We start from the raw sequence: 24,157 nt of genomic DNA on the forward strand, positions 1-24,157 counted from the left end.
AGCCCCACCTAGCTGCTCAAGGACTTCATCTGTCCTAGGCATGGGGTAAGCATCTGACTCTGTGTGACTATTTAATTTCCAGTAGTCCACACACAACCTGGTGCTGCCATCCTTCTTTCGTACCAGCACCACTGGGGAGGCCCAGGAATTGTTGGACTCTTGAATTACCTCTAGTTCCAACAGTTCCTATATCTTCTCCCTCAGAGTCTGTTTGACTCTCTCAGGCACCCTATAAGGGGCCTGCCTAAATAGGCCTTTGGGGTCCTTTATCCACCTGTTGCTGCACCAGGTGGGTGCACCCTGGTTTCCCAGTCAACATGTCCCCAAACTCCTGTAACACTGCTCAGATTTCTTAAACCTGGGTAGGAAATAGCTGCTGGGACATTGCTACCCCCTTCCACTGAGGTGTCAGTCCAAGCCTCACTGAGGATATCAATCACCAGATCTCCCTCAGACTCCTCCTGCAGTCAACTGCAAATGCTCAGGACAAGGGCCTCCCTTTCATGGTAAGATTTCATCATGTTAACATGGTATAATTTGTGCTCCTGCCTAGCAATTCCAACATGTAGTTAACATCACTGACCTTCCCTACACCTTGTTAGGGTCCCTCCCAGACTGCTTGCAGCTTGTTGTGTCTGACAAGAATGAGAATCATTACCTGCTGCCCTACAGTATACTCTCTAGCTGGAGCATTCCTGTCATACCAGACCTTTTTCTGCTGTTGGGCTTCTGCCAGGTTCTCTTGTGCCAAGCCCATGAGTTCCCTGAGCCTTGTCCTGAGGTTTAGGACATATGCCACAACAGATTCCTTATGGGATTCATGCTCACCTTCCCACCCATCATGAATTAAATCTAGAGGTCCCCTCACCCTATGCCCATACAACAACTCAAAGGGTGAAAAATCCGTGGATTCCTGGGGAACCACTCTGTAAGCAAACAATAGATGGCCAAATATTTGTCCCACTCCCTCTTAAACTGGTCTGCAAATGCCCGTAGAATGGTCTTGATTGAAGAGTTTAACCTCTCAACAAGACCATTAGTCTGGGGACGGTAGGGGGTAGTCTTGCTTCATCCCACAGTACTTCCACAGACAAGCTAGCAGGTCTGACATGAAATTGGCATCTCTGTCAGTCAGTATTTCTTTTGGGAAACCTATCCAGCTGAAAATCTCTAACAAAGCATTGCCACCTTTTCTACCTCAGTGAAGGACAAAGCCACTGCCTCTGGGTATCTTGTAGCATAATCTACTACCATTAGGATATACTTTTTCCCTGTGGAACTTGGGGTACTCAGAGGCCCCACAATATCCATAGCTACCCTCTGAAATGGCTCCTCAATCACAGGTAAAGGCATCAAAGGGCTTTCACCTTGTCTCTTGCCTTGCCTACCTTTTGGCACTGCTCACAGATCCTGCAGTACTCTGTTACATCTCTGGAAATTCCAGGCCGATAGAAGTTCAGCATAATACGTCTGTTTGTACGTTTTTATGCCCATATGACATGCAAAGGGAATATCATGGGCTATGGCTAGAAGTGCCAGATGGTAGGCTCTAGGGACTACCAACTGGTTTATTCTCTCACCTTCTAGCCCTCCCTCAGGGGTTCACTCTCTATACAGTAACCCTTTGTCCCAGTATACAGATTTCCCCTTCCCTTGAGAATCAGGTGCCTCACTAGCTACCTGCCTCAAGCCTTGTAATGTAGGGTCTTAGAGCTGAGCCTGCCTCAACTCTCTCTTTGTAACCATTCCCAGCTCCCCTTCCACAGGAAGTCTGGTATCCTCTGACAGTGGTGTCTCACTGTCAGCCTGGGTACTACTACTCACCTCTTCCCTTCCAGTCACTCTGTCCAAGGGACCATCAGTACCCACAAGCAGCTCTGACTCACCTTCAGTCTCACTGCTACAGGGTAGCTCCCTCCCGGAAGTAACCACCTTAACAGTCCTGGCTGCAAGTATGCGGTCTGACAGAGTCTCCTCCAGGCTATCAGACCCATATGCTTATCTCCAAGTCTGACTGTGTGCATCTGCATGAGCGCATGGTACTCCATTATCAAAATCATTCCCTATCAGGACATCTGCAGGAATATCCTCAAACACACCTACTTGCTGGCTTCCTTATCCGCCCTCCTAGTCAAGGTGAACCCTAGTCAAAGGTATTTGGAATGAGGTCCCTCCTAAAGCTCTGACGGGAGTAGACTGTCCAGGCAAGTAGTGCTCCTCTGTAACCATTGCAGGCTTCACAATGATTATGTCAGAGGCTTTGTCTCTCTTAGCAGTGGCCTCATTGTTATTCACTACGATAGGATATAACCTCTGGTGGTAGTTTGGTACCCTTGTTGTCTGAAGACAACCTACTGTTGGCATTTTGTCTTTCCCACTTACTGGCTCCCTCACCTTTTGTTCCCTACCTTGCCTCCATGGACATCTGTATGCCACATGGCCCCACTGGTTGTATTCAAAACGTTTAACCCTAGGTCCTGGACATGTACCTGGACTAGTGACTTCCCCTACTACTGTCAGATTCTGTTGGGACAGTCTGGACCGCCCACCATGGGTTCCTTTAGACCCATGAGCAGTACTCAGGGTACCTTTCCTGTGCAGGGATGCCCTGCTTGCTAGGTATAGGTCTCCCTTCTAAACTCATCTGAAGTAGCACATTGTCTATCAGCTAACCAGATCCTCATGTCCTCAGGCAAAATGCTAAGGGTTTGTCTCTCACCAAAAGGTCTAACAGCCCTTCAAAAGTGGTGACCTGAGATCCACTCACCCAGCAATGAAAATAAATGCTCAGTGCAGCAACATATTCACACACACTTTCACCTGCCTTCTGTGTATGCTCACAAATCCTTTTCCTACAAGTTTCATGTGTTAACTTAAAAAATTCTAACAATCTATTCTTAACAGCAGTATAATCAAAACATTCACGGTCAGATAATTTAGATAGCACACTTACAGCTTTACCATGGAGTAAAGGGGTCAGGGACTGTACCCAGAGCCTTTGATCAACATCGTACTGTTTACATACCTTCTCAAACATATGAATGTAACTATCAAAATTATCCCCCTCTGTAAACTGTGGAAGAAATTTACTGACCTTTAGTGCTTCTGTGGACTCATTGCCTCCATGACTCTGGTGAAGAGTCAGCATCTCCTTTTCATGCTGCCTCTCCTTCTCCACAGCTTCCATTTCCAAATGCCTGGCCTCAACTCAAGTCTTTTTAGCTCCAGATGAATTTTTAAGTCCTCTGCAGAAAGGTTGAGCTGTCCATTTTCTGAGTGCTGTACGTCTCCACGGCCAGTCTAATCATCGTCCTGATTGCTGTTTTCTGATGCAGCTGTGACCAAACCTGCAATCATATCTGCCTTAGTCAGGTTCCCATGCACCAGTCCCTTAGCCTGGCACATCTCAGCCAACTGGCTCCTTGTCAGCTTGCCATACTCCTCTGCTGACATGTTTGCCTGCTGTCCCCAACTAAGCTAACAAAAGAAATAAAACAATTGTGATCTGAACTCTGAATATTCACTACGTGGCTGATTTAGAGTACAAAAACACCATCAGTGATCACTGTACACAAGCTACAGGAATTCACTATCCACACCACTACAAGCCAATTAGTATGTGATGTGGCTAACTCACCACTATCAAACAATTATTTGATGTGGATATCCCACCACTGCCAAACAATTAATATGTGCATGCAACTCACTGGTGCTAGTGGTGAGGATTGAGGAACCTTGATTACTGGGCCAGTGCACGGGCGTCAGTTATTATCAAAAGACAGTTGATTAACAGCAGTCTTTCTAAACTCATTTATGTTATCAAGGTAATCCCTTATTTTCTATTTAGCATTCTGCAGTTGCTCCTCCTGTTGTTCTTCTGTGAGATTCCCTCTATTTTGCAATACTTTAATATTTGTCAGTCCCTCACTTGTTACTTTTTAAACACGTCTCCCTTTCTTTCATTTCCATCCTATTTTTAAACTCCACTTTAATTTTATCCTACTCCCTTGCTATATTTTCAGAAGAAATTTATATCTTCTCTAATAGCTCCTGAATAATTTCCACTTCCCATTCCTTAAATTCCTCTTTTTATTCAACAGATAGGTGTGAAAGCGGCAGTGTCTCATTTTTATTTCATTACCTTATGTTTTTATTGCATTTATTATTGGCGTATGATCTGAAATAGTTATTGGGTACATGTCAAGACCTTCATTTAAGTGCACATGTTCCTGTGAAATGTAAATTCTGTCTAGCCTAGCCCAGTTTTTGTATCTTGGGGAATAATATGTAAATTCACTTCAAGTCTGTTCCCCATAGTAAATTCTAGATGCTCTCTCTCTCTCTCTATATATATATATATATATATATATATATATATATATATATTGTATATATTGTATATATATAATATGTGTGTGTGTGTGAAAAAAAATATGCTGTTGTCATGATGTACAGATCTGGCACTTTAGAGATGCATCCGTTAAAAAAAATCCCATGGTTACACATGCTAAGAGAGCCTACTCACCCTAGAACAAACTGAAAAAAAGGAGAATTTTTCCAGGGCCAGCTGTTTAGAATCACTAGACAAACAGCAGAGTGAATAAGAAGGATATCCGTAAAGGGTAATTTGCGTATATCCCATGTTGCCTCTGATACAAGAGGTTTAAGGTATCACACACTGGAAAGTCTAGCTTTGCTAGATTTTTCTTTGTGCTTTTTAACCACTTGATTTTCCTGTGTGACCTTTATACTCATTGTTTTATCTTCCTAAACGTTCTGAACTCCCTTGCCCCTCCCAGAGCTGTCAGAGTCAAATCACAGTGTTCCCCTTGGCTCTCCAACTCTACTCGGTCTCTTATCCATAACAGAGATTGCATCTGGAAGCTCTGGATTAAGACCAAATCTCTCGCACACTACCAACAATATAGGGAAGTCAGAAATTTAACCAGAAAACACACAAACTCTGACAAAAAGAACTAGTACATGTCACCCCAAGATACTGAATCCAGGAACCCTAAAACATTTTGGAATACTGTCAACAAAGTTCTCCACCCAGGAATTCCTTCAACTCCCAACCCCTGCCCCAATAATGCACCCCTTGAAACTGCTTCAGTTTTCAATTCATACTTCATAGATACCATCAAAAAACGTATGCAAACTGCCACCCAACCAGCCCCATACCCCCTACCACCCCCAACTGCAAAACCGTCCTTTCTCGCTAAAACCCATTCCAATTAGCTACATCAAAAAACTTCTTATCAAACTTAAACCAGGTTCCCCTTCAGCTGACAACCTGCCGCCTCTCTTCCTAAAAACTGTTGCTGACTCCATAGCATATCCTGTCTCCATCTTCATAAACCGCTCAATTAGTGAATCCACTGTTCCTGCCCTCTGGAAAAAGTTCCACACTATAGCAATCCACAAAGGTGGGAATTCTGTTGAGCTCTCTAATTATCGACGTACTGCCATACTCTCGCCCCTCTACAAAATTCTTGAGCACTGTGTTTATAAAGAAACCTCAGCTTTTCTTACTGATGAAAACTTAATTACCCTACTCAGCATGGTTTCTGCCCCCACCACAGCACCACTACTGCACTTATTCCCTTTTCTGTCTCCATGTCCCTAGCTAGAGACAATGATAAACTAGTGTCATGCATCTTTTTAGATTTCTCCAAAGCCATTGACGCTGTCTCTCACCCCATCCTCCTCTCCATACATTCTCAACTCAGCCTCTCCTCAGCAACTATCTCCTGGTTCAATAGCTACCTCACAGACAGACTGCAATATGTAAAATGGTTCTCTGATCTTTCTCCTTTTCTCCCCATCAAAATGGGTGTCCCTCAAGCCTCTATTTTAGGCCCCCTCCTTTTTAAAATTTTTACTAACTAACTTCACACATCCTGTCCTGTCTTCCCTCATACAGTATACAGATGACTCCACCATCATTTCCTTCGCTGACAGTCCCACTAACCTACTACTAACCCTGACACAAACATCTTCCAACCTCACTGAAACATGGCTTACTAACAACCAACTCATACTAAACCCTAAAAAGAAAACCTCTTCCTCCCAAAATCCCTTTACCATCGTATATCCTCATTCACCAGCTCTTCCCTCAACAACACTACAATCATACCTAAATCACACACTAAACTGCTTGGAGTAATAGTGGACGGTCAGTTAAAATTTGACTTTCATGTACTTAACTGCATCAAGAAAACCCACCAAAAGCTTGGTTGGTTTTCTCTATAGAAACAAAAGGTTCCTTAAACCCAGCTCCAGGATCTCATTAGCCCAAGCTTACCTTCTTCCCAACCTCTCTTACAGCTCTCAAATTTTAACCAACTTACAGTCTTCACTACTTTCCAAACTTGAAACCACCTACAACAAAGTTGCTAGATTTGCAGCCAATCTGCCCTCAAGATCACACCACTATCACATTGTCCAGACACTCAGATGGCTAGAGTTTCCTAACCGACTCTTATTTACCCAACACATCATTATCCATACTCTTTTGAATAAGACCTCCTCTTGCCCTAGCATTTCCTCACTTGTCTTCATCTATAAACCCTCTCTATCCATCAGGAGCTATGACCAATATATTTTAGAAATTCACGTGCCTAAAAAATCTATTGGACAGAATCTGTACAGCTATTTCCCTGCTCTTGCATGGAACAAGCTCCCCATGAACCTTAGAAACATTTCCTACATCTACAAATTTAAGAAAACTCCCAAAACATACCTTAATAGCACATGGATTTGCCTCTGTAATCATCCCACATGAACCAACCCCTTTCTGTATCACTGTCCTCTCTATTCCTCCCTTCCCTACTACCATAACTCACTTAACTGCTCTGTATTGTACAATTACCCTCTGAAGATAACCCAATGTGTTATGTAAATTCATTCAAAATTTTTATTGTATATTTCTTTGCTATGTTTTTTTTCAGTGTTATAATGCCTCTTACTATATTGTACTGTGGAGTTTTATCTACATTTGCCTAACAGTTTTATTGTAAATTTTTCACTGTATTTATCTTCAGTTTTGTAAATTTACTTGCTTATTTGTACAGTGGATTTTTTCTCCCCGGGCCTCCAATGAAAAAGGGCTTTTGCTCAGATGGACTGTCCCGGTTAACAAATGTCAAATAAATAAGTACATAAATTTCATGTATTATGCAAAAGTTGAAGTGATAGGTGTATACTGCATTGCTCCCTCATAGTGTACTGTATTCCTAATATGGGCATGTGATACAAAGTGCCTTGGGACAGATTAGAACCCCTGCCTCGTCCTTTTTATAAAGTGCTCAGTCCACTCAGCCACTGACATAATACAGCCACTATGAATATAAGGGGTGGGGACAGCAGAAAGGCTTAGTGCAATAGCAGTTTAAAACAATTTCAAAAGCAGGCCTTTGCTCATGAGCTTTAGTTAGTCTGTTTGGCTTATCCAGCAGGTGGACGGAGGGGAATTTTGAAGTCCAAGTGCCTTTGTCATTTTTTTTGTCTGTGTGTAAAATTCACAATGGTACTCTACTGCCTTAAGAAGAGGTTTTCTGGATAATGATATGCAACTGCTTGGAAACAAACTCATACCAAACTATCATTAGTAATCTAGAAGCCATACATACAGCAGCATTGAATAAAAAATCTCCACCCACCTACTAGTTAATACCATTAGGAGTCCTGTTGTGTCTAACAGCAGGACCACTGAAAGACACATTTCAAGTCTGTATTTTGTGTAATCAAATATTTACTAATAATGTAAACATCCATTTTATTCTCCTACTTGTAATGTTTCATGTCTCTCCTTTACAGAGCATAAAGCACCCTAATTTACATTTTAGATGTGATACATTTCTTTCAGGATTTTCTTTTTTTAATTTACTGTCAGTCTAATACAGATTGACTGTTACAATGTTTTGTGTACTACTTTTCTTGAAAGCTGGCTAGGATGATTCCATCCGTCAGATACGGGGATCAAGAACTCACCAACAGTCAGTGCCTTATTATAGGCTGTTGTAAAATCTGTTTTAATGGTGACTGAGCACCCTTTGTAATGTCAACTGCTGTTGATGCACCAGCATGGCATTTGCAAATGTTTCCTCCACTACCATCATGCCAGGGTCGAATATTTAACAGCATTCTGAGACATACTGATGACAGCACAGAGTTTGGTGTCATTTTCATTTCTTAACAGTGGCATGTCATTACTTTGTTCTTGGACTTCTCTTTAACCTAGTACAGTGGTTTATGGCTGATCCCTATGTGGCTTCATTCACTAGAGGAGAGTGAGAGAAGTGGTGCAGAGCTACGATAGTGCAAGACTGAGTATTTTGTCCCTGTCTGGCCTTGGCCGGCAGCCTACATCGGATAATTGCAAAGATCCTAATCGAGACCAAATGAGAAATTAATAAAGTAATGCATCCAGATGGCCCAGATACCATTAGGAGTACTGAAAAAAAAGCGGACAGAAAAGTTCTTCCAGGCTATGTAATGTAATCTCAAAGAGCATAAATCTCACCTTTGATTAGCATATGGCAGACAATGTAATTGTTAACACAAGTTAAAATCAGTGCTGTACAGATGTATGCGAGTTTAAAAATAATGCTTTGTTTTGCTTTGTAATATACCCCGGCTAATGTCTGTATAGATGTTATTAAACATGTATCTTTAAAGTGTTTTAGGACTTTTATTGCGATAACAGGTGAGGGCCATCAGCAAAAGGCTGTAGTAGGTCTGTTATTGCAAGAACTAGACAGGTAAATAGATGCAGAATTATTTTTTTTTTCTGGAGCCCCCCGGGTCTAGTCATGCTTGTACAGCAGTTATGTTTACTCAAATATTGTAAAGCATCATCTTTAAAAAGAAACATCAATTATGATAGTAAAATAAAATACAGAAAGTATAAAACATTTCCCATCATAATTTAGCGCAGAAAGTAGGGCCACAAATAAATATCACACATGACATTGTTTATAAATTCCTAAGGCTGCATTTCTTCTTCAAAACGTGGGAAAACAGAAAAACAATGAATTCTTTATGTTTAGATTTAAGACCACTGGGTGAGCTAAGCAATGTACCATAATGAAGTACCTGCCAGGTGTGATGTAGAAGAGTTCACTGAATCCTTTCCTGTAATATAAGCTGAACTTGACTGTCTTGTTGTATGGAACCACATCTGGTACAACTTCCACCATGTTTCTTTGATTTGCACAGCCATAGTGAAAGGAGATGTTTGTTACCTGGCACAGCTTAAGGAGTTTTTCTTGGCCTGTGTAGATAAACTTGAGTAAAGCACACTGCAAGGAAATATGATAGACAGATTCACTGAGTAGTGATTTGGCAAACTATTCTCCCAGGCTGACAAGCAGGATGCTCATTACTTAACTGAGTACACCTGCTTAACACTTCTCTTAATGATGATGAATGTTAATACAACCATTCTATCCAGGGGTCTATATTACAATGTCGAAACGTAATATCGAACACCAAATGAGCAACATGTATTCATCGAAACGCATTTAAGCAATTTGATGAATACTTTACAGGGCAAAGGTATAGTTGGCCAACTACACAGTATTGCCCTTTTCTCCACTGTAGTGCGATCTTGGAGTTGGTATATTTGGTTAGGGGGTGTGGGAGGCGAAGCCCCTCACATAGTTATGTTTGTAAGTGTGTGTTTGAGCAAACAAATTCTTTCTCAGGGAAAGAATTTGCTGTTTTGTCCATTTACACTTTAGTGTGATCGGTCTTTGTGTCGACGAAGAGGCGTTCGCTTAAATGCCTCTTTGGTGTTATAATATAGACCCTATCCCAACACAGCATGGCTAGGATATCGTACAGATTCCCCTGAGATGTAGGATTCCAGGAGACCTGCATAGCCATAGGTTCTTCAATTCTGTGCCAATGGTTTCATAACAGGTGTCCTACATTATGTCTTGCTGTGGCTTTCAAGCTCTGTATAAATTGATATAATTTCAGAGATAAAAAAAATATCCTAGCAAAAATAAATAACACACACAAGCTGTGGGTAGAAAACACAAGAGGGCAGAGGCCTCTGGCAAAGCAGGGAGAAAACCTTCAGAGATGAAGAGGCTTCTAGCAGAGGCAGAGAAAGTCATGGAAGAATAGTGTGGATGAGAGCCATCTGAAAAGAGAGCAGGATTCTAAGACGTTAAGCCTACTGAGACCTGGGATTAACAGCTTGACACAGTGCTGAATGAGTAGTTAGGAGGCATGGACCCTGGGTATCAGCAGTCTGAAGAGGTGAGTAATATCTCTGTAAAATAGACTGATGCAGAGAACTTCATACAGGTATGGACTGAATTGTCAGGGTAAATATGGCAATATTTTTGTAGTGAAAATCTAGTCTCTGTTTCTTAGCTACATTAGACCAAGAGGTGTTCAGTTGTCCAGTCACAGTAAACAGCTTTTAGTTTTGAAAACTGAAGTTAGTGATTCTTACCATTAGCTGTCCTGAAACAAAGTGCATTTGTAAAGCTAGTTCTGTGCACAGCCCCAAATATGTCATACTAGTTGAGAACATGCAAAACAAATCTCATGCATGCATTAATGGACAACTATACCCTTATTAGAATATGTACTTTACCCAGAGTATTTGCTTCCCTAAAGCATGATCAAGTTACTTCCACATATTAAAACATGTGACTTAGCAGTTTCTTCCTGTCTGTGGCATTTGTCATACTCAGCTTATTCATTAGTGTACCATGTTGAGACTGAATTAAATCATATGATACTTTTACAAATTTGTCTGTCTTGCTTAAACATTGGTGCAGTTAATTTATCACATTTGAAAGTGTACTGCTAAGGAAACATACGTAGCAAGGTACTGTAACTCAGTTTTGATATTTCGCAACCACTGGAGGCCATAAAATATGTTCATGTTCAGAATGCACAGCTTTTTAACTGTGAACTGTCATTTATAACTGCAGTCTTTCCCTCCCTGAAACCATAAATCTGTTGAGCCATTTGTAGTCTGAAAGTGAAGGAAGCTGATTAGCCACTGAAAGCAGATGCACTAATTAGCTGAGCTGTGTAAGCCAGGAAATATGCTGACTTGGGGAAGGAAGGTGGAAGACAGGGCATGGAACTCTTAAAAAAAAATCCTCTTTTTATAAAGGTCATGTTCTCCCAGCTCTTTCTTTGCAGTTCTGTAAGCATGTTTTGGGTCTGCAACAGTGAGGAGTTGTAAGATATCCTAGCCATGCTATGCTGGTTAAGTATCATTGTCATGAGGCATGGCATCACCAGTAAGACAGTGGGAATTTACCCCAGATGAAGGAATTATGGGAATTGCCTGGATGATGCAGAAGTATATTGTAAATAATAATACCATGTGTATTGTTCACTACCTGGCAGTTGATTGATGGAATGAAAACCTTTCCCACTGATGTACTAATTGCTGTGTGGACTAAGTGAGCCCTTGTTGTTGATGTGGGTGCAGTCAACCACCCGTGGACTGCATCCACATAGTGCTGTTTCTCTCCTCTGCTGTCAGTGGAACCACATATTTTCATCCACGTCCTGTATAATATTTATGAGGCAGATGTCTGTTAAGCACTTGTCTCCTGATGGCTACCGGAAGGTAACCGTAGCAGTGATGCTACAGATATTTTAGTGTCCATGTCCACAAGGATTGCTATTTTATGGGACTCCATATGAGAATGGGACAATTCTAGAAGCTCCAGTTTGGTGTCATCTGTCCTTGCTGTGGAGGTGAAGTTAAATCAGGCACTAGGATCCATCTTTTATGCATAAGGTGATGGCACACTCAGTCATGGGCATTGTTAATGGGAACAGCCCCTAATAAATGATGTTTGGCCAATACAGATGCTGCTTCTAGCGTCATAATCTGATCCATCTCATTGGTCAAAGAGAAATGATGGTTTACAAATTTGCCATCTGACGTGGGCCTCACAGTAAGACGCTGACCGGTTCGACTCTCAGCTAGTGCGTCTTCTGCATGGAGACATGCGTGAATGGGCGTACCTTTGCTGAAGGTTGTGCGTTAGGGCTGGCAACTCAGCACGTAAAAATCAACTGCCAATCATTAGTGGACCGGAGTTCCGCTGTGGCGACCCGTAACCGGGAAAAGCCAAAAGACACAACAACAACGTGGCTGTTAGCTCTGTTTTTATGTATGTCTGAACTGCACTGCCATAATGTTATTTTGATGATGTTGCTCATTTCCATATCATCCTATAGTAAATTTCTTGTGATGCTAATCACACTATTTTCCTGGGTAATAGGATCATAGCAAGATTAAGTATGTTTCTGAATGTGCCCAAAATTGCATGTTACCACTCATAATGCTATTCTATGCAACAGAGTTGGTCATTTGCTTCTGAATCCCGGCTATTGATTTTTGTGAAGACTGCTTCAGAGATGTAGGATTCCAGGAGACCCGCATAGCCATTAAATTCTTCAATTTTGTGTGATTGGTTTCACAACAGGAATCAATATAGCACGTCTTGGTTTGGCTTTCAAACTCTCTATATATTGCTATAACTTCAGAGCTAAAAAAATAATTTCTCAGAAAAGTGCTATTTTTCCATTTTAAGTGTTACAGCAACGAAAAATAGGTTTTGATAAAATGCTCATCCATTTCTGTTTTTAGTTCAAGAACTGTATAAAATGAATGAACACCAAAGTGTCTTTAATAAAAGTTTTGATCATGGAAAATTGCAACAGTACAAAGATATGAACATTTGTAAATAGAATCAAATTAAAGTCAGAATGTCAAATAGAAACGGGATGATGTCCTTCAAGGATGCATCTGCAGTCCTAACAAATGGGTTGTCCTGTCCACAGGCAGCCCTTCGGTCGGCCGGATTCCAAAGTCTGGGTCTGGCCTCGGCTGGTGTCGCACTTCACCCGACGTCATAGCTGCAGTTCTTCGGGTATAAAGGCATCAGCCGACGCCATTTTCCTCAGTCTTTCTTGCCGCGTGGCGCCCGAAGCAGAAGCTGTTCGCAAGTGCCGGTCGGTCGGTCAGATCCAGAGATAAGTACCCCGTTGGGGACTCTTTCTTGCCTCAGCCGATGTCAGAAAAAGTGAATAACTGTTTAACTTGTGGGAAACAAATACCTCATAAAGACTTCCACTCTTACTGCCTACCTTGTTTAGGCCCAGACCACGATGTAGCAGCTTGTTTAGCCTGTGCTTCCTTCAACCGACGGACGCTTAAACGTCGGTCGGAGTTTGCAGAGGAGTTTTTCGGCTCCGCTTTTGCTTATATCATGCCGTCGGAGACTCCGACTTCTCATTTAGCTAAAAAGCGTAAGGAAAAGGACCGACACTCGCGGTCCGCGGTTTCAGCCGAAACCGCGGTTAAGCCAACCGTGAGTGTCTCGGTTTCGGCTGAAACCGACTCTGCGGTTCTTCCTTCGGCCGAAAGCATGCCTCCTACCGAGGCCTCTTCCAGCATGGCTGAATCTGCTACTGAAATTCCTCCTGCTCTTACAGTTTCTCAGGATTTATCAGATACTATTCCCCTAGATGTATCTACTCCTGCACGTGGAGCTGCTAGGCCCCCTGCATCCTTGTCAATTAAGGCCTTTGTCAGGGCTAAAGCAGCTAAATCTTCCAAGGCCGTGCCTACACCAAAGTGTCTTTAATAAAAGTTTTGATCATGGAAAATTGCAACAGTACAAAGATATGAACATTTGTAAATAGAATCAAATTAAAGTCAGAATGTCAAATAGAAACGGGATGTTTTTGTCAACATTAGATTTGTCAGTTTAAGCAAAACTGTAGTCATCAGTTCTTCCCGACGTAGCACTTTATTTATTGCATTTGTTAAGCGGTAAAAATCGACTGGATGCAAGACCCCTTTTCAGTGGAGGCCCAGGGAGAAATGTTCCACATTCTGTATACAAGTAAACAAGAGACAGTGTACATATGTGACAGCATTGATTGTTTTACAAGTGACAGTATATGTGAATGACATTGTTGATCATTTTCCTAGAACAGTACAATATATAGGAGTAACCAGTAATAATAAAGGGTGTCAGTGATATGTAAAACATTTGCTAATACTGGTAGCAGTTGATAGAGGAGTAATGCGTTTGCAGTGCAATACATTGGTTTGATCGTTTAGTCACAGTGTTATATTAAGCAGTTGCAATATAGATTTGGATGGAAAGGGAGAAATTAAGACAAGGAGAGAGAAAGGCAAGGAGTAGGTATTGAGGGAATGTCTGCATACAGAAGAGGTGTTTGATCAGAGACCTGGTGATCACTCGAGGTAGGTATAATTATGGGCGATATAGGAGAGGGAAGAGGGGGACAGAAGCAGAGTTGTTAGTTTGCTCTCCAGGGGAAATTTAAAAGTTATCAGACTCAAATGTGTATATATATATATATATATATATATATATATATATATATATACGTGTGTGTGTGTGTGTGTGTATGTATGTGTACATACATACATACACCTCACAACTGTACAGATTTTCACCTCATATTTTTGGTCCATTTTTTATAAAATTGTGGTTTTCTGGCAAATTATTGGTAAATCATTAAATGTTGTTGTTATTTGTCTTTCGGCTTTTTCCCGGTAAGGGGTCGCCACAGCAGAACTCCGGTCCACTAATGATTGGCAGTAGATTTTTACAAAATGCCGAGTTGCCAGCTCGACACCCAACCTTCAACGAAGGCACGCCCTTTTACGCACACATATCTTTCGAACACTACCCAACCGTGGGGAGGACATGCAGACTCCACACAGAAGGCACTCCCAAGCCCAGCCGAGAATCGAATGGGAGAACCTCTTGCTGTGAGGTAACAACGCTACCGCCGTACCACTCCGGCATTTAGTTTCAGACTTCATTCCCTTCAGAAAATTATTGCTAATGCAAAACCTGTTATTCTATCAACTTTCTAAGTTTGTAAGTGCAATATTTAAAAATTGTCCCTATTTTTTGGTCCTTTGTCCCACTTTTATTTATGGCTTTGTCCAGATTTCTTTCTCTAAGAGGTTGAAAGGTATGACGCACACACACACTGTGTGTGTGTGTGTGTGTGTGTGTGTGTGTGTGTGTGTGTATATATATATATATATATATATATGTGTGTGTGTATATATATATATATATATATATATATGTATATGTATATATATATATATATATATATATATATATATATATATATATATATATATATATATATATATAGATAGAGATATATCTATCTCTCTCTCTCTATGTGTGTATATATATATATATATATATATATATATATCGATAGAGATATGTATCTGGCTATATCTATATATATCTACCTCGACTGAAGATTTTATGGACTGCAAAAATAGCCAAACCAGTCACTATCCAGGGTGCGATCTTCTAGAAAGCAGTCAGCAATAAAGAAGTTAATTCATGTGTTCATGCACCAAATGTAATCCTATGCATTATATCTACGCTTTCAGATCTAAATACCTTATATACCTGAGTTTTTACTGATATGTTATAAATCTACTAGTGTGCACAGGGCAGAAGCACTAGACACATTTTCTTCCTCAATGTCTTAACATGTGCAAGATTCACGCAAATTGTTTGTGCTTACATTTTGAAAAATGAATGTTATGTCAGCTCTTGTTAGATTGAGTAATTTGAATTTTGATAAATGGATGACCATGTTAAAACTTCATTGTTCATTTTATCATGTTTGTGATCTGGAATACCCTGTAGCCTTGTATGTCTGTTACAGCAGCTGGCCTCATAAACAGCATGAAGGCAAACTTCTAAGACTGGTTACTACAGTTAATATTGCAAGCTTGTTTTTGTATTTTAATTGTTGAAATTGAAAGCATAGATTACTGCAGTCAGTAAATGAATATAATTTTTCTTTTTTTTTTTTTGAAATGATATGATTGTCATGAAATATGCTGAAATATAAAGCAACATTACATGTTTTTGCATCACTATCAGTTTCTTGAGATTTTAATAACAGAGTGCAAGGGCTAGTGAACTGGCATAAGAGTGCCGGTGTGCAATATTACATAGATGAGATGTCAGTAAGTATCTCCAGGAACCCAGAAACCATGACGAGGTACATTTTGTATGGCCCTTTTTAAGAACTTTGGATTTTTTTCTTTTTCGTACTTGGAGCAGTTAAGTTTTGTTTTTGCAGCTTTTAGCCTTGGTTCATTCTATGTTTGCTGCAGGCAGGGTTGCCATATGTCCCTATTTGAGCGGGACTGTCCCGAGATCAGCAGCCCAATCCCGAGTCTCGCACTGCTTTTTAAAATCCTGGAGAGAGGGGCTCCGCTTTGTGGTTTTTGATTGGCTCGTATGCCGGCATACGGGCCAATCATAAATCACAAAGCGGAGTCACTTCTGTTCAGTGTGAAACAGCTCCATACTGTGACTTAGGTGGTGCCACAGGCATCTCTCGAGACCTGTTCAGAGTCCAGTATGCCATCTGGTCCCTCGACTTCCTTACAAACCTTCAGACTTAGTTCAATGGTCTGGTCCGGGGTCGCTTTACAGGTGTGAGCTTCCAAAGAACGCACTTTAACAATCGATGCTCCCTTGAGGCATCAGCCCATGCCAGCTACACATTCTTCCAGAGAGATTGGCGTCCAAGTTGCGGATGTACCTAGGCCCAAACCGAGAGCTACCACTGAGAAGGGTGTATCCTCCTTGACTATGCCTAGGCCTACCATCTCCTACACAGAAGATTATCTGTTATCTAGTTAGGCTGGCTGAAGATTTCATTTCCCTGGATAGATCCAGGCAACCCCTTGTTGATTCTTCCCCCTGGAAATGGAAAAGGGGCCATACTTCAGATGTCTTTTCTGATCCTTTTGAGTCAGGTGAAGATTCTGACCAGAAGGATTTTGTTTTTGAAGAGGGCCCCTCCTTGACTTCCTTTAAAGACTGAGATCTGAGGAAAACCTGGCTTCTCCTATCCTCACCCCTGAAGATGGATCTTTTGGGGAAACTCTTCATGCCATGAGGGTGCATTTCTAGTAGGAAGCCCAGGATTACCCACAGTCCAAGAAGAGGATTAGAGAATTCCTTAACCTGCCAGAGCACAAACCTCTTGCCATTTCTCCTGTTTTATAGGTTGTAGATGATGTTTTCCTGGATCCCTCTTTCAATCTGTATTCCTTTTCAACAGCCCATTGAATACCAGACAGGTTTTATATAGGGTTCTGGACACTAATAAGCATCTCTTGAAGAACCCCTCTGCTGAACCACAGGTTGTGACTCCAGGACCAAAAGGAGACAAAGCTAGCTAGCTCCAAAACCCCTCCTGCCCACTGATAGAGAGTAGGGCTCTTGATAGACTTGGCAAAAAAAAGTTTATACCTCTGCCACCTTAGGTATGAGGTCCCTCAACTGTCAGTGCCATATGATTAAATATTAGGAGACCATTCTGGGTCAGTTGAATCAAAAAATCAAAACCATTGCGAACAAAAATCCTTCCAAAGAATTATTGGGCCTGTGTAACTCCAGCTCTCAAGTTGCTAGGCATTCTCTTCACTGCGGTAATGATGCTGCGGAAGCTTCCAGCAGGGCTGCAGCAACTGCTTCTGATATTTGAAAACATTCATGGCTAAGAGAACAGTCCCTCCCAGAGGATGTTAAGTCCAACTTTTTGGATTCCCCCTGTGCAAGGATTTCCTCTTTGGCCCCAAAGCTTAGGCTGTACTTAAAAAGATGGAGGACAGGGCTATATCTATGCAAACTGTTAGGGACTTCTTGCAGGTGCAGCCTTCTTGATTCACTTGAAACTACCCCTCTAAATACTGTTCCTTTCCTTCACAGTCCAAAACCAGGCAGAGAAAGCCACATAGGGAAAAGACACAAATGCAACAACAACAAAGATCCAGGCAGTGGTTTTCAGATATTTCCAGACAAGGCCCTGGCAGAGAACAAGAATGACTCTCTCATGACAGTCTCTCTGACCTCCCATCCCTCCCCTGTTCAGACAAGACTAGGAGGAAGACTATCCCTTTTTTAAAGAAAATTGGTCTCTCTTCACCTCAGACATGTGGGTTCTAAACTTTATTTCAAATGGCTACAGGCTTAGTTTCAAAGAGCCATTAAAGTGCTCAGACTGTCCAGACATTCCCCCAAGCCAAAAGACAGAGGCTATTTCAGAAATACAGATTCTGTGCTCCCAAGGCTCAGTGGCACCAGTTCCAGAACACTAAAAATGAAGGGTTTTCTACTCCAGGCTATTCCTAGTTCCCAGGAAGGAAGGCTCTTGGCATCCCATCCTAGACCTGTCTGCCCTCAATCAATTCCTGCAGGTTCCAAAATTCAAAATGTTAACCCTTCAAAAGCTTTTATCCATGATATCCCCACAGGACTTCATGGTCAGTCTGGATCTAAAAAGATGCCTACTTTTACCTTCCCTTAGAGGAGTCACACAGAAGCTTCTTGTGCTTCAGAGCAGGTACCAGACACTATCAATTTTGTGCTCTGCCCTTTGGTTTGTCTACCACTCCCGGGGTCTTCAGAAAGTGCTTAGCTCTTCTAATTGCCTTTTTGCAGAACCAGAAGGTCCAGATTTATCCCTACCTGGACAGTTTCTTCATCCAGACCATAAGCCTTTCAAAACTCCTCTTAGACCTGGTGTTCACCCAGAATCTCTTGACCTCCCTGGATTTCACCATAAATCACAAATCAAACGCAGAACTCCTCAATCAGGATTGTCTTCCTGGGGGGGGGGGGGTTCTCCTGGTTTCCTCCCTACAAAAGCCACATTACCTTCTGTTAAAAGTCTCTTTCCTGACACAGTACTTCCTAAAGATCACAGAGAGAGATTTACTGAACAGCAAGGGAATTCCTCAGAGCATTGGGCTACATGGCATCCTCATATTTCCCCCTGGCCAAGTTACACATGAGGATACTCCAGTGGTACCGCAAAAATGTATGGTGCTAGCATGCACAGCCCCTTCCTTGCCTCAAGGAGGAATTTGCATGGTGGGCACAAGCTTGTGCTTAGAAGCAGGGCCTTCCTTTCATGTTCATCCCCCAAGAGCAAAGCCTCACCACAGCACCTCAGGACAGCCTGGGGAGCTCATTTCAGTCACTTCTAGACTCAGGGGAAGTGGAAAATCAGTTCAAAGATGAACGTAAACTTGAAAGAACTTATGGCAGTTCAAAAAGGCCTAGTGGCATTCAGAAAAAAAATGGAAACCAGGAGTTCTAGTAATAAAACAGGACAACACAACAGTCATGTGGTACATAAACAAGAAGGGGGTACTCACTCCTACCCTCTGTGCCACCTAGCAATGCAGGTTTGGGAGACTGCTGACTCTCTGGGATTATACCTACTGGCACAGAACTTGCAGGGTGCGCAAAACTTTATAACAAATCACCTCAGCAGAAACCTGATGGACCTCCATGAATGGCATCTGCATCAGGAAACATTTCTCAGCATAGCCAGTAAATGGGGAGTTCCCCATATAGACCATTTCACCACCAGGGAAAATACTCAACTGAAAAAATTCTGCACCAGGAGCAGCCTTCCCTCAGCCTGGAAGACAGATGCATTTTCTTTCCCTTGGACTAACCTTTTTATCTATGCACCCCCCCCTTACCTCTGCTCCCCTGAGTGCTTCTAAAAATAAGGGAAGAGGGGCCAAGGGTAATACTGATAATCCCATACTGGCCTAAACAGCACTAGTATCCTCTGCTACTTAACTTAACCAACGAGAAACCATGCCATATACCTCAGAGGGTAGACCTTTTGACTCACGACAAGGGAAAGCTTGAGCATTCCAACCTGCAGACAATCAAACTGCCAGCCTGGATAATTACACAGCATCCTGGATGGAAGGCCTGGTTCTAGGAAATCTTACTCAGCTTAGTGGAGATTTTCCATTTGATGTGAACAGGGTCACAGTCCTCTCTTAGCCAAGATCCCCGTCATCCTAGCTTCATTAACTAATCTCATTGAACAAGGGCTTATCTTACTCCTCCATTAAACTTTATGCCTCTGTCATTTCTTCCATCTCCCTGCTCTACCTGATTTTTTTTCTCAGTCCCTTTTCAAACAATGTTTTTCGGGAGTGATTCACATCAGGCTACCCAGGAGGCTACCACCTCCACCATGGGATCTAAATTTTGTTCTGGAAAAACTGACCCTTCCTCCTTTTGAACTAGTGGCTTCTACTAACTTAAAGTTTCTAACTTGGAAAACTGTCCTTTCTTTCTCATCTTCCATCCAGGCAGTCTCTCCCTCAGGACTAACCCTTCCTTTATGCTCAAGGTGGTGACAGACATCTCATTAAATCAAGCCATTCACCTGCCTGCCTTCTTTCCCTATCCACAAAACCAGGGGAAATAATTCTTCATTCCTTGGATGTACATGGGCAGCTTCATTACTATCTTGACACAACTAAGACTGAGAAAAATCAGACCTCAGACCAGCTGTTTATGGTCTTTGCCAAAACTTCTGAAGGAAAACCAGTTTCCAGAAAGCCCATCTCCAAATTGATTTCACTTTATCTCCTTTTGTTACAGCCATCATGGTAAGAATCCACCTGACTGATGCTGTCAAGACTCAATTTATTAGGGCTACTGCTTTTTCTGCTGCCTTCCTAAAAGGGGTACCCTCCAAGGACACCCTGGAACTGCACCTGGTCATCTGTGCATACCTTCACCAAACATTGCCACTTATCAATGTTTTTCAAGTCCAGAGCAGGATTTGTCATTGCCATTCTGCAGGGCATACTTTTTTCTCCTTAATCCATTTTCCATCCTCCATCTCAGCTTTGAGAATCATCCCACAAGTCAGGACTGCAACCGTAAAACACAAAGAACATAGTACAGTTGTGTGCATTTACCATAAATGTAGATCTACTTCCAGATGTTTGATTGTATTCACTGTTGCCGTATTCTTTCCTGTCCTCCTTCCCCCTTAGTTTACAGGATAGGCTGGAATAAGCTTCTTCTCGAGTCAGGGGTCCCTTCTCTTGCCCCTTTCCTTGCTTAGTTTCTCTGTCAAAGGCCCTTAACTTTAGGGCCCATCTAAGTGGGGGTCTGCCTTTAGGAGGCAAGAAAAAACTAAAATCATGATGTCAGCTGGCTCTCTCCATATCCGAACGCATTGTCATTGGTCATGGTGTCCACCAGCTGTTGGAGGAGGGAGATTTTTCTCTGGTAGTTGGGTTGGCCAAGGCCTTACGTGGCAGGCAATCCCACAAGTCAGGACTGAAACAGTGAACACACTCAAGCATCTACATCTACTCAGTTGTACTTTTGCTTCACTTGGCCATGTTTTATATTATCCCTTATACTGTTTGCATCAGTTAAATGTAGTTACAGCAATACCGATCAACCTCTAGACAAAGCCAAAAGTAAAAAGGAGGCAAAGGCCTGAAATTACAGACAAGTTTTAAATAAAACTAAAAGAAAAAAACAGGTTGCTAGATTACCAGGATGTCCTTCATTATCACTGTTGCAATATTTTTTACAGCTTTACATCCTGCTGAGGATAGCTGAACATCTGGCCAGCTTACCAAAGACTTTACAACTTTCAGGCACTGTACATCAAACATGTGTTTTACGTCCAAAGTGAAAGGTACATATGTTACATACAAGTGCCTAATCCTCAGAACTTCTTTGCCACCACTCTGAATGCTACCTTTAATTTGGTCTGCAAGACATTGACCAAGCTGGTTCATCTACCCAGCTTGCTAAAGATAAATATCCCATTGGGTCCCTTCCTTCCTATTTTTCTTCTTTTGGTTTTACCTTTGTATATGTCATCCAGGATGCAGATCCCCATGAATATAGATGTGAGCAGTGCCTTTTTTGTTTGGGTATGGTGCATGACCAGACTTAAAGATCTGTCAGTCGTTTGTTTTGAAGACTCTCCACAGTCGTATGTCATTCATTTTCATTTACCTAGATAACCAGCATCTAAAACTGTTAGTTCAGGGTACCATGACCTCTGAATCTGTCCACCCTGATGTTCAGCTGCCAATTAAGAAAAAAGCCAAAAAAGAGTGTACCGACTCTATGGCTGCCCAGCCTCCTCAGACACATTTGTTGGGTAGGATGAACAACCTGAGGACCATTTAGGCCCTAAGTCAGCTCCCTCTGTTGCAACCCGGATAGATGTCAACATGGGGCTGCCTACCCCCATGTTTGCCGAGTCTGTACCTATGTCACTTGCATATGTAGCAGCTGATTGTATCAGAGGGGCTTGAGGGATTCCCCAAATACTTGTTAAAGGGAGGAGATGGCTGGTACCCACATTGAATGTAGGCAGGGGTCTGAACTTTCTAGACTTGAAGCTGATATTCATTTCAAAAAGAAGCAATAAACCAGGTACGCAGCCTGTGTGGCTAAGGATCCACACAAGAAATAGCAGGATTTCACTCGGGGGGGGCTTTTCAATGCTCTTATGGCTATAAAGCCCCCCAATGATTATCTGTTTCTGCTTCCATTCCCTGGTCTTCTTCTCCTTCCAAACATACTAGGGAATCTGATTCCCCGGAAAATGACTTGGATTTATACTCTGCTGAGGAGTCAGTGATGCACTATTCTCAAATTCACTCTCCTCTTGCCCTGGTGTTTGACGAAGAGGATTCACTTTTTTCTGATTCCCCTATGGAGGAATTGCCTTTTGAGAATACTGCCGTTCATGTGATGGAGCACGTTAAGAGAATTGTTCTTGGGTTTCTGACATTCAAAAGAGGTACTATTAACAGACACTTGCAGATAGATTCTCGTAGGCCTTCTGTTGTTCCTCCAGTTTTGGGTGCCCTTTTTGACACTACCAATTTGGCTTCTGTGGCCCCTAATTCCCAGCCACCTGTTCCTGAGAATGCCCATCAAGTTTTGTAAAGTTCCTGAAGCTCAAAGGTTATTGTATAGAAGTCCTTCCTCTGATCTGGCTGTTATTTCTGTGGCTACTAACAAACTATTTAAGTTGCTGTTGTCCTATAAGCTTTTACCTTTTGATAAGGACAGTTGTACTGCAAAAAAGTATGAAAAAATGTGTACACATCTGCTACCTTACCTTTCAGGGTCAGTAATCACCAGACCCTTATGAATAATATATACTGACTCTTCTTTCTGAGCTAGGGGCATTCTGACTAGTATGCCTGATTCTGAGGCAAAGACTTCTGCTATTTCCATTTTGAGTTATACTTCTCAGGTGGATCATCATTCTGTGAAATGCAGCTATGATGTTACTGCTGCCTCCTCTTGGACTGCTGCATATGGATCTTTGATGAGGAGGTACTCTTGGTTGCAACTACAGGCTCTGCCTGAAGACATCAAGGCTAAATTACTGGATTCTCCTTTGGACAACCAGAATCTTTTTTGCACTGCAAGTGCTGAGGTTTTTAAGATGCTACAAAACTGAGAAAGATGGCAAGGAGGACGAAGAAGGAGAACAGAAATGGAGGTAAGGACTTCCAAGCCATAAAATCATTGTGACGGATGACAGAGAACCCAGGAATCTGTGGTTATACATTCCCAGAAAGGGAAGGCAAGCATCAGCCTGAGGGACAAAAGAATTTGGCAAAGGGGGATGGCAGGCTGAATGGCAGAGACAGATTTAGCAGGAAAAGAAGAAAGTTTTTTGGCCTCATCTGCTTAGAAACCCTCTTATCTCTGTCTTGCAGGTTGTCTAGGCTGTCTATGGACAAAGGAAGATATTTAAGTTTAGTTTTGCTGCAATTTAAGAGAAGGAGGGACAATATTTTTGTTTTGAGATCCTACATAACCTTGTCCTTATCCTGCAGGGTTTTAAATACTTGTGCAGCAACAGTGCCAAAATATTCTGATTATCTAAGGGAGAATCTAAAAGGTTTGTGTTTAATATCCTTAGGCAAAGCCTGTAGGGGCAACCAGGAATATCTCCTCATGACAGAGACAGATGCAGCTTCCCTACAGAAGGTAGCAGCTGCATCACAACTGCAATCAATGGAATGGTGAGCTACCGGAGAGGGAGAACTCAGAAGAGAGACAGAGAGAAGTTGTTGTACTGACCGAACCAGCCATGTCATTCAACCCCCCCTCCCCAGCTGGGAAAGAAGTACCAGGACATATCTAGTCATGTGGGTCTGATAATTAATGGCTCAAAAAAACAAAGTAGCTGAAGTATATGCTTTTTTCCAATACCTCTCCATAGCATGGCTGTTCTTGTCAGA

General features: G+C 42.0%; 1 protein-coding gene across 2 annotated transcripts in view; it reads left to right on the plus strand.

The window, feature by feature from the left end:
• The window catches only part of TTC27 (tetratricopeptide repeat domain 27), a 2,723,583-nt gene that overhangs the window by 1,240,884 nt on the left and 1,458,542 nt on the right, over positions 1–24,157 (plus strand). The gene's annotated exons all lie outside the window — the stretch shown is intronic.

Source organism: Protopterus annectens, chromosome 1.part2, assembly GCF_019279795.1.
Source record: "Protopterus annectens isolate FY-2018-M chromosome 1.part2, PAN1.0, whole genome shotgun sequence".
NCBI lineage: Eukaryota > Metazoa > Chordata > Ceratodontiformes > Protopteridae > Protopterus > Protopterus annectens.